Source organism: Balaenoptera borealis (genome assembly GCF_965194805.1).
Source record: "Balaenoptera borealis genome assembly, chromosome: 3".
NCBI classification, from domain to species: Eukaryota; Metazoa; Chordata; class Mammalia; order Artiodactyla; family Balaenopteridae; genus Balaenoptera; species Balaenoptera borealis.
Window position 1 is genome coordinate 147,900,183 of NC_138866.1, and position 12,448 is coordinate 147,912,630.

Consider the following 12,448-nt stretch of genomic DNA (forward strand, 5'->3'; position numbering starts at 1 on the left):
CCACTGTGCCACCAGGGAAGCCCCAGACAGTTTGTTTTTTAAGGCAGCAAAGGTCCAAACAGAAAAAAAAAATCAAAGCAGTCAAAATTATCTCAGAGGACCAGGAGGAATAATCTGTAAAAATAAGAAATAACAACAAAGCATAAAACATGCCCAGAGTGCAGGGTTTAGGGTTCATGGTGGGGCTCTTGTTCCCGGAAGAGGCAGTTGAGAAGGTCAATATCCCACGTGGGGCTCGCACAGGCATCTCACCTGGAGAGGTTGGTGGGTGACATTCTGCTGACCTAGCGGACTGCAAGCGGTGAGACCTGTTATCCTGCCCCAGCACCTTCCCTCTCGGCCCCCACATGGTGTCTGTGACAGTGGGTTCCAACACACGTTTGATGAATTATTATTACGTTTCTAAATAACTAGGATCCAAAGCAGAGTGTGTGATGTATATAGGGTGTAGAGAAGATATTAGAAGCCCTGTTTCCACCACTCAGTTTTCTATTTTTTGTGTAATAATATAACAGTACAGGGGTATGTATATATAACTGACAAACAAAAACGTAACCAGATTGGGGATACAAAACTCTTTTTTACTACTAGGATGCATGATCAAAAAGTTTAAATGACAAAATGTTGAGAATTATTGAAACTGGTCATGGCTATATGGGAGCTTAGTATTCTATTCTTTCTACTTTGGGGGATAGCTAAAATTTTCCATAATAAAAAGAAGAATTTCCACTTCAAATCCTCAGGGATGGGCATGGGCATGGCAGAGGTTAATGCAGACCCCAAGCCCCTGCAGGCATATTACTGTCTTTACAGGAAATACCACACAAGCCCCCATAGAGGTAGAAGTTTTAAACTGTCCATTCCCATCCCCACCTTCCTGCCTGGTGCAATGTCTTCAGTGGAAAGAGAGGCCTTCTGTTGAGTGCAGTTCCCCTTTGGCTCCTAATATGATCATGACTAGAGAAATTAGTTCTGGGTAAATTGGGTCTGCCCATTTATTTCCTCCAGAAGAAGCTGATTTGCTTCTTATGTGATGATGGAATGATGGAAAGGAACTGTGGAAGGGAGGAACTGGTTTTTGTGAGCTAAGACTTGAGCAGTGACAGGGCAGGGCAGCAGGAGCCTGGCCTAGAGGCAGGTTAAACAGGAAAGCAACTGGCCAGTAGAGTAAGGCCAATGGTGTCTTGTCCTCAGAGGCCAGAGGGGTCAGATAGGTATTTTAGGTCCGGCAGGAAAGGAGTCAAGGCACCTGAACGTGGCTTCACCCCATCACCTGCCTCTTCCTGCCGTATGAGACAGAGGTGAGGAAGAGTCATGTGTGGGCACGGACTGCCCTTCTTCCCTCTCCTTTCAGTCTCGCTGCATCCTGAACCACGCCAGATACACCACTGTGATTAAACTTGGTAAAATACTTCACTGAGTATAAAAGAGATCTGTATTTTGGAATTAAAAAAAAAAAGTAAGGAGGATAAATGCAACAAAATTGACAAAGTGTTCAAAATTATTGAGGGAAATGGGTGAAGGTGGTCAAAAGGCACAAACTTCCAGTTTTAAGATAAACAAGTTCTGAGGATGTAATGTATGGCATGGTGACTAGAGCTAATAACACCATAATACATATTTGAAAGTTGCTAAGATAGTAGATCTTAAAAGTTCCCATCAATGAAAAAAAATATTTGTAACTGTGCGTGGTGATGGATGTTAACTAGACTTACTGTGGTAATCATTTTTTTAAAAATCACATACATATTTAATTAAGAAACTAATAATGCAATATTACCCAAATAAAAGTAAGCACATGCTTAATTATCATGTTCCATATTTCAGAGAAGAGGCATTAAGGATTTATGCCATATGTTTATTTACAAACATATCATATCTAGGATGCTGAGTTCAAGAGTTTGATCCTTTTTTCAAAGAGACTGCACATCTTAAAATGCTCCTCTTCATATCTGTCTCATGGATTATTTTTTAAGCAGTTGGTGTCTTACTATAAAGAAAGGTGCAGTAAATCCAGACCCAAAGTACAAAGTCATCATAGCTAGTAACCACCACTTGTTTTCCACTGAAAATGGTAAATTCTTCCCTGGACCCTCCTCATAGTGGCTCCTACGGACCACTGAGGTTGTGAACCTCCGAATGCTCTGTCCCAACGCAGTGCTGTTGGAAGCTCGGCAAAAGGCGCAGAGAGAGACTGAAGGTGGAAGAAATGGCAGCAGCACACCAAGCCCTCCTTTCCTCATGACCTTGTTCCCCTCTGTATTGTGGTAATCATTTTTTGCAATATATACACAGAGCAAATCATTATGTTGTATACCTTAAACTAATACAATGTTATATGTCAATTATACCTCAATAAAACTGGAAAATATTAAGACTGGTGATGAGTGTAAGGGGGTTCATTATTCTGTTCTCTACTTTAGAGTATATTTTACATTTTCAAATAAAAAGTTTAATTTTTTAAAATTAAAATTGTGACACTATAATAAATTAAGGGTGTCTTTTTCAGCTTTAACCCAATAACTTACAGACATGCAAAAAAAGAGATGAAAGCTAAGTGCTTTACCATATGGCCTGCAAAAATTATTACTAAAATACTTTTCTTCACATGACTTTAAAGGACAAAATAAGTGTATAATTTCACAAAGGAACTAGGAAGGTATATCATAAAAGAAAATGTTTCTAGAGGGAATAAAATAATCTGGAATGTTTAGTTAGATATAACAGCACATGGCAATTCTAAACAAAGCATATTGAGTTTCAAAAAAAACAACAAAATGTACATCCTGTTTTTGATTTAAAAGAGCCTTGGGGGGCTTCCCTGGTGGCGCGGTGGTTAGGAATCCGCCTGCCAATGCAGGGGACACGGGTTCGTGCCCCGGTCCGGGAAGATCCCACATGCCACAGAGCGGCTAGGCCCGTGAGCCACAACTACTGAGCCTGCGCGTCTGGAGCCTGTGCTCCGCAACGGGAGAGGCCGCGACAATGAGAGGCCCACGCACCGCGATGAAGAGTGGCCCCCGCTCGCCACAACTGGAGAAGGCCCTTGCACAGAAACGAAGACCCAACACAGCCAAAAATAAATAAATAAAATAAATAAATAAATTTATTTAAAAAAAAAAAAAAAAAAAAGAGCCTTGGGTACTTTTCCTCACCCGACCACTTGCTCATGAAGAGGCACACATAGTGTCCTATTCCTCCTGGATTCATACAGTCAGTCACAAGAGTTAGGAACGCCCTTACAGGCCTTTCAGTCCCACTACGCAGCACCCTCGCCGCGGCCATCCAGCCTCTACTAGACCCCACAGGAGATGGGACCCGATGACTTTCCCAGGCAGGCCACTCCTTTTTCATACAGCCCTGCTTCTGGTATATTTTCCCTTAGGCTGAGCTGTAAAGTATCCCTGGGGGAATGTCTTGGGGGAATCTGCCCAGATGAGAGGTTTCTAAAAATTCATCATTATAAGGTCATTCTTCTCCATGAGGAACCAAGTTACCAAAAGTAGGAGGATTGGTCTGTGGGACCAGGTTCTCCACTTAATTTGAGTTCAAACTGCAGATGAGTCTGGGTGCTTGTTTGGAGACTACAAGTTAAGTGGGTTTGGCATTCTTTTTGTCACCTAATACAAAAACTGGCAGGGCTCATAAGGAGGAAGTCTTTTTTTCTCACCTGCAAGTGTCCCCCTCTGCCTACAGACAGGGGAGAGAAATCCAACCACTCAGACGTGAGCTGGTGAGAGCTGCCATCCTGAACCGGGCCCCTCCTTTGGATGGGTGAACGTGCTACTGACAGCTTCTTGGTTCCCAACAGTAGGGCAGGGTCTCTCCCTTACAAGGAAGGTGGGCCTTTCTCCAGCTCTGGCCTGTGACTGGTGAGGTAAGCCTGGTCAGCCCTGCCTACGCAGGCGCAGGTGGCCTAACTTCCAGGAAGAGGGAGGCGTGAGGAGGGATGTCCCATTTTGATCCCAAAGCCCCGCCCAAAAGGGCTCTGGGAGCTACCCAGCAGCTAGTAATAAAGCTAATGATCTGATCCTCCATCGGCTCCCTGAGTCAGCTCCCCACCAGTGAGAACCCAGAAAAGGGAATGGTAATCAATCAGCTTCCTCAACTGCCAGAATGTTATGGTTCAGCTTCTCAGATTAGGCACCATGAACATAGCCCTAACTAACTACTTTACCTGGCACCCTAAAAAATGGATAAGGGAAATTATCATCAGTGAATTTGGTTATTTTTGTGGGATTTCAAAGTTTTGAGGTGACTGTATTTCATCTGATGCTCCAACGGTGGAGGTGTGCAATCCGCATGGAGTATAAAACCAGAGATTAAAAGTAAAATGTTTCATCAATGCAATAATTCAGATGTTTCCTCTAAAGCCACCAAGAAACTTATAGAGAAATGCTAAAAAAAATTTTTTTTTTCATTTTCTGTGTATTTTACTTGTTTGTGCTTAGGGAATTTTTGACATGTTTTGAAAATTTCTGGAGTTTCTGGAAATAATTTATGGTAACGGAGAGACTGACAAGCCATAGGATTAACTGTCAGTGGGATGTGCCACAACAGGGAAGGGGACAACCAGTGGGAGACTTCTGCCTGTGTCAGGATAATGACTGCCCCCTTTCTCCTTTCTCTTCCCTATAAACCAGCTTTACAGCTGTGGGATTGTGACTTTTAATAAGGAAAATATATTTGGTCTTCCTCCTCATTTCTGGCACAGAGCTCCTTTGGAATTTCCTAAGTGATGAGAGCAGCAAAGGTGTTTTTTGTTATGTTAATCAGGTGACTTTTGGAACACACCTAATGGTAGGGGCTGGTTGTCTGGAGAACCAACCCTGTGATTAGAGGGTTGAAACTTTCAGTGTCCCCCTCACCACCACCAGAGAGGGGAGAGGGACTGGAACTTGAAGCAATCGCCAATGGCCGATGATGTCATCAATCATGCTTCTGTAATGAAGCCTCCATAAAAACCCAAGAGGCCAGGGTTTGCAGAACTTCTGGGTTGGTGAACACATGGAGATTTGAAGACAGTGGTGTGTCCTGGAGAGGGCACAGAAGCTCTGTGCCCCTTTCCCACATACCTTGCCCTACACATCTCTTACATCTGGATGTTCATCTGTATCCTTTATCATATTCTTTTATAATAAACTGGTAAGTGTAAGTAAATGTTTCCCTGAATTCTATGAGCTGCTCTATTAAATTAATTGAATCCAAAGGAGGAGGAGGTCATGGGAACCTCTGATTTACAGCCAAGTTGGACAGAAGTTGTAGGTAACTCGGGGACCTAGACTTGTAACTGGTGTCGAAGTGTAGAGGCGGGGCAGTCTTATATAGGACTGAGTCCTTAACCTGCGTCACTTGATGCTGTCTCTGGGAAGATGGTGTCAGAATTGAGCTGAATGGTAGGAGAATAGCTTGTTGGTGTCGGGAACCCCCTTCTGCCCATGGTGGAATTGGATGCAGAACCCTTAGTAGCCTACTCAGTCAAACTATGGATAGTAGGGCCAGGACATGCCAGGCCAGGGCACAGTCCTTTTCCCTAAACCAAAATCTAGGACTGCCCACTTCCCCAGGGCTGCTGTTCTCTAGTGGGGAAGAGTAGAGAAAAGGCAAAGATCCACACCTCACAGGCATAAAGCAAGAACTTGCTTCTTGGTGGTTCTTAGATATGGAAGAACAGATGGATCCCACTTAGAGCCATCAGTAACTAAGAAAATTCAGGCTCTGCTGGAACCATTACTTTTAAAGACAACCAACCCGCTTAGATCAAATTATTTAAATAAGAAATATATTTACATTCTTAAATAAAAGATGGACAGTGAAGAGACAACCTCCACCCCTTGTTCCCCTCTCTCCAGTTCCCACCTCCCAATGGGTAACCACATTATTAGTTTCTTGTGACTCCTCCCAAATGCTGATTATGCATGTACAGCAAATACATATTATTTCTACCCCCCCTTTTTTACACAAATGGTAGCATACTAATACACTGTTCTGTACCTTTTTAACTTAATTGCCAATTAAATTTCTAAACCTGATTCCAATTTCTTAGAAGTTCTTTCTCTAAATTCTCAAGATATAAAAATAGCCAAACAGGGACTTCCCTTGTGGCACAGTGGTTAAGAATCCACCTGCCAATGCAGGAGACACGGGTTCGAGCCCTGGTCCTGGAAGATCCCACATGCCGCGGAGCAACTAATCCCATGCGCCACAACTACTGGATCTGCGCTCTAGAGCCCGCGAGCCACAACTACTGAGCCCGCGTGTCACAACTACTGCAGCCCATGCACCTAGAGCCTGTGCTCTGCAACAAGAGAAGCCACCGCAATGAGAAGCCTGTGCACCGCAACAAAGAGTAGCCCCCGCTCGCCACAACTAGAGAAAGTCCACGCGCAGCAACGAAGACCCAACGCAGCCAAAAATAAATAAAGTAATTAATTAATTTTTTAAAAAATAGCCAAACAAAAATATTAGAAAACTCAACAAAATTAAAAGTAAAAACCATCAGAGAACATATACCAAGGCTATAACTGGATCACTCCCTTCTAGACAGTTCATCTTGGCCAATTTCTCTAAGCCCTTATATCTATCTCAGGATTACCTGGTCCTCAAAGCCTAGGATCACTACCCTCTTCCCTTTCACTGCCTCCCTCTCATCTCCATTTAGCCACAGCCAAGCCTCTCCCCTGGGGGGTGGGGGTGGTGTTTGAAATAGAACTTGATGCTCTGTTCTTCTCCTCTCACCCCTGTGTCTCTTCCCTTCTCCACAGCCAAGTTTCCTGATGAAGGAGTTGCCTCAACTCCCACTCACCCCTCAGCCCCCGACCCCTCTACTCCATTGAAACTTCTCTCCCCAAGATAACCATTGACTTTCCTTGTTACTAAATCCAACTGGACGTTTTTCAGCTCTTAAGTTACCTGACCTCTTAGAACCATATGAAATTACTGACAATTCACTCTCTTTTGAAAATGTTCTTCTGGCTTCTGTGACTCCATGCTCTCCAGTTTCCTTCCTACCACTGTGGTGTTTCTTTCCAGTCTTCTATGCTGACTCCTGAACTTCCCGACCATCCTTTAAGTGCTGGCCTTCTTCAGGACTCTGTCATATAACTCTTTATCTTCAGCACGGACCTCTCACCAAAGCTTCAGACTTGTAGTTCAACAGCCCACTGGACAACTCTTCTAGGACTACCTAGCAGGCATTTCAAACCCAGCATGTTTAGAAACGAATCTGTCATCTTCCTCCCATACCAGCTCTATCTTGTGTATTTCGAATGTCTGGGAATGGCACCACCCTACAGCCGAGCCCTGGAAGTTTGGGGTCCTCCTTGAGCACTTCCTCCCAGCCCCTCCCCATCCCAGGCATCTCCATGTCTGGTCACTCTGACCTTCCAAACACTTCTCAAACCTGCTACTATCCTCAATTTCCCATCTACCCATTCCCCGGAATTACTGCAACAGCCTTAAAATTGGTCTTTTTGTCTCTAATCTTGTTTCCTCCAATCTAGCTTTCACAATGCAGTCAGAGTAATCTTCCTAAAACACAAATCTGATCACATCATTCAGCTACATAAAACCCATTAATGACAGGATTTTTAAAAATAGATCCTAACAAGTCGATTTTAAAGTTCACCTGGAAAAATAACCATGCAAGAATAGCTTGGAAAAATCACTGAAAAGAAGCATGAGAGTGAATTAATCCTACCAGAATTTTAAAATGTAATATAAAGCTACAGTAATCAGTTAAAACATTGTGATTCTGGTGTATGAATAGACACATAAATCAATAAAAGAGAATGGGAAGTCTCGAAATATAAGCAAACACGTGGGAATTTAGTATATGATAAAAGTGGCATTTCAAATTAGTGGAGAAAAGATGATTATTCAATAAACAGTGTTGGGACAACTGGCTAGCAAATTGAAAAAAAATTAAGTCAGATTCACACTGCATACCCTGCGTTAGCATAAGCTCCTGATGGACCAAAGATTTTAAATCTAAAGATGAAGGCACAAAGTATTAAAAGAAACAAAGAGAAGAAGACTTTTTACAAAGCCCTAGAAGCCATTGAAAAACATTAAAGTTTGATACATGAAAAAATGTAAATGTCTGCATGGAAAAAAAAAAATCCCATCACAAAAAAAGTCAAAAGACAAACGGCAAACTGGGAAAATATTTACAACTTATAACACAGATAAATGTCTACTTTTTTTAATATATAAAGAGCTCCTAAAAAATCAATAAGAAAAAGATCAACCACCCTAAAGAATTAAGGGCAAAAGAGATGAACAGTTTGTTCACAGTAAAGGCAATACATAATACATAAACATAAGAAAAAATGTACCTCACTCATAGTAAGAGAAATGTAATTTAAAAGAACACAGAGACATGATTTTTCATCTATAAGATTGACAAAGATCAGCTGATAAAACACTGAGCTGGGGAGGATGTGGGCAAACAGGCACTTTCATACATGGCAGGTAGGAATGTAAATTGGTGCAACTTCTATGGAGTGTGAACTGACACACCTATCAAAGCTATAAATGCATATACTCATTGCCCCAGCAATTCCACTCCTAGAAATTTTTCTTGCAGTTATATTTGCATGTGTATAAAATCATATGTGTATAAGGTTGTTCATTGAAACTTAGTTTGTATTTTTTTTTAAAGTCTGTAAATAACTTAAATGTTCATCATTGGAGAACTAATTGAACAAATTATGGTAAATCCATACAGTAGAATACTGTGCACTCAAAAACAAACAAAACCAAACAAAATAAGAATAAGGATGCTCTTGGGGAGCTGATATAGAAAGACCTTTAAGATATATTAGTGAAAAATGCAACGTACAGGAATGTGTATGGTTAGCTACCTTCTGGGTAAAAGGGTGGGGTGAAGTGAATTATATATTCACATTTCCTAATACTGCATAAAATATCCCTGAAAGAATAAACAAACTTGATAGTGGGGGTTGCCTGTAGGGAGTGAACTGGGTGACTAGGACAGAGATGGAAGGGGTATTTTCACTGCACACTCTTTTGATTATCTTTAATTCTGAACCACATGAATATAAATACATATATATTCAAAAAACAACTAAAATTAAAATTGAAGAGCATATTACAAAGCTACAGTAACTACACTGATATGGAAATGGACAGAGGAAATGGGCAGCCATATCAATGTAACAAAACAAACAGAAAGGGACTTCCCTGGTGGCGCAGTGGTTAAGAATCCGCCTGCCAACACAGGGGACACAGGTTTAATCCCTGGTCAGGGAAGATCCCACATGTCTCAGAGCAACTAAGTCTGTGCACCACAACTACTGAAGCCCTCACACCTAGAGCCCGTGCTTTGCAACAAGAGAAGCCACCGCAATGAGAAGCCCGTGCACGGCAACGAATGGTAGCCCCCGCTCGCTGCAACTAGAGAAAGCCTGCGCGCAGCAATGAAGACCCAGTGCAGCCAAAAATAAATAATAAATAAAATAAATAAATTTAAGAAAACAGAAAGAATCATATAAAAAATAAATTATTCAAGAACTGAGACAACAGGTTGGACACAGAAGAAAAAGGGTGGGATCTCTGTCTCAAGGCTCAAGACAAAATAAATCCCAAAGTAATAACAGTATTAGAATACTAGTATTAGTATTAATATGGGTTAAAAAAATTGGGTGAGTGTTTGAGAAATCTTGACATGATAAAGGCCATTCTAAACATACAGATTATAACACGGAAGTCACACAAAGATCAATACATTTGCCTCATAAAAATCAGAACAGAAAACTCCCAAACAAAAAAAAATTACTAAATGCAGAAAATATTTGGAATATATATGGCAGATTGTGGTGGACAGACTCTAAGGTGTCTCCTGATGATCGCCACCTCCCGGTTCATGCCTTTGTGTAATTCCCTGCCCTTAAGTGTGGGCAGGACCTGTGACTTTTTTCTCACCAATAGGATATGGCAATGGAGTGATTCCGTTTTGATATTTGAAAGCCTCTGTCTTGCTAGCAGAGGTGTTGGAGAGACCCCTCTTCACTGGTCTGGAAAAAGTAAGCTGCCATGACATTAATGGCCATGCTGGAGAAGCCCACGTGCCAAGGAAGTGTGGGTGGCCTGTAGGAGCTGAGGGGAGTCCCAGGCAAGAAACTGGTGCCTCAGTCCTGCAACCACAAGGAAATAAACTCTGCCCAAGGGAGCTGGGAAGCGCATTCTTGGTTCAGCCTCTGATGAGCCCACAGACTCAGCCAGTATCTGCACTGCAGACTGGTGAGACCCTGAAGCAGAGAAACCAGATAAGCCGTACCAGACTTCTCACCCACAGAAACTGTCAGATAATAAAATCCGTGTGGTTCTGAGCCAGAGCTCATGGTAATTTGTTACACAGCAACAGAAACCCAATACACAAAAAGCCAATTTCCTTAATACATAATAAAGAAGTCTTAAAAACCAATAAAAGGATAGAGTACTCAACAGAAAAACAGGCAAAAGACTTAAAAACATAGTCTACAGAACAGGATATACAAACCGTCAAAGAAACATAGAGATGCTCAACCTGTCTTTTGTGTTATTGTCCTTAGCACCTCAGAACAGTGCCAGACAAGTAGGGGCTGCTCAATATTTATTTGTTGAATCAATGAATAAATTTCACTCATAATTAAAGGAATGTCAACTGAAACAATGAGATGCCATTTCTTACCCAGTAGATTAGCCAAGATTAGAAAGATGGATATAATTTGAATAGATGTTTTTCCGAAGATAATATACAAGTGGCCAGTAAGTACATGAAAAGATGCTTAACATCACTTTTCATTAGAGAAATGCAAATCAACTACAATGAGATATCATCTCACACACATTAGGATGGCTACTATGAAATCCACAGAAAGTAACAAGTGTTGGAGAGGATATGGAGAAATTAGAACTCTGTACACTGTAGGTGGGAATATAAAATGGTACAGACAGTATGGAAAACCATATGGCTGTTCCCCAAAATATAAAACAGAATTGCCATAAGATCCAGCGATCCCACTTCTAAGAGTATATTGGAAAGAACTGAAAGTTGGATTTCAAAGAGATATTTGCATACCCATGTTTACAGCAGCATTATTCACAATAGCCAAGATGTGGAAGCGACCCAAATGTCCTTCCCTGCATGAATGGGTAAACAAAATGTGGTATATACATACAACGGAATACTATTCAGCCTGTAAAAAGGAGGCGATCTTGTCACATGATACAACATGGATGAACCTGGAGGACATTATGCTAAAAAAAATAGGCCAGTCACAAAAAGACAAATACTGTAAGATTTCACTAACTTGATCTCGACTGGTCAAATTCACACAGAGAGAAAGTAGAATGGTGGTTACCAGGGGCTGGGAGGAGAGGAAAATAGGGAGTTGTTATTTAATGAGAATAGAGTTTCTATTTTGCAAGATGAAACAGTTCTGGCTACTGATTGCGCAACAGTGCAAATATACTTGACATTACTGAACTGTATGGTTAAAAATGGTATAGATGGTAAATTTTATGTTATGGGTTTTTTTATTTTTTACCACAATTTTTTAAAGTAGGTATATTCTGTGGTGCAGACAATATGAAGAAACAGACACTATCATAATGCTGGTGGGAGCAGAAAGTGTAACTACCTCTATAGGGACTATTTTGGTAATATCTACCTTAATTGTAAATGTACACATCCTCTTACCCAGCTATTTTACTTCTAGGAACATATCCTACAGGTATTACCCTTACATAAATACCCAAAGATACATATAACAAGAACATTCACTGCAGTTTGCTTTGTAATAGTGAAAAACTAGACAGTCTAGGTGTCTAGACCTCAATAAGAGACTGGTTAAGTAAATGATGGGATAGCTATGTAAAAGTATACCATGCAGCCATTGAAAAGAATACGTATCTTTATGTACGGATATGATGTCCAAGACATTCAAGTTTTGCCTTCAAGGTGGAAGTTATTTATTATGGCATGGTTCCATTTGTGTAAAGAGAAAGTATATATATATATACACACACAATACATGCTTGCATATACACAGAAAACTCCTGGAAGGGTGCAAAAGGAACCCTTGGCAATAAGTACCTCCGGGGATTAGACTGGGGGAGAGTGTCAAGGAGAGAAAGGGAGACTTTTACTTTTCATTTTATATACTTCTATTTTATTTGAGTTTTTGTAACAAGCATGTATTACTTTTACATAAAAATTAATTTGGAAGGATAAATAAGTGAGCAAGCAGACAAGCAAACAAAGAAATATTTCCCCAGTATCTTTACATTGCCCTTAGGACAAAATCTAAATCCCTTAAAAAGAAAGTAAAATCCTTCGTAATCTGGTCCCTGTTTTACGCTCCAGTCTCACGTCTCACCACCCCCACCTCACACGCAATCTATGCTCCAGTCTCACCAACCTCCAGTTCCTCAAACAGGACAC

General features: G+C 41.1%; 1 protein-coding gene and 1 pseudogene across 5 annotated transcripts in view; both read right to left on the bottom strand.

Annotated features, from left to right (window-relative positions):
* The window catches only part of CRTC3 (CREB regulated transcription coactivator 3), a 113,403-nt gene that overhangs the window by 51,002 nt on the left and 49,953 nt on the right, over nucleotides 1–12,448 (bottom strand). The gene's annotated exons all lie outside the window — the stretch shown is intronic.
* On the bottom strand, nucleotides 33–11,299 carry LOC309626972 (cytochrome c oxidase subunit 7C, mitochondrial pseudogene; annotated as a pseudogene). The gene has a single exon. The product of its transcript is annotated as a cytochrome c oxidase subunit 7C, mitochondrial pseudogene (transcript).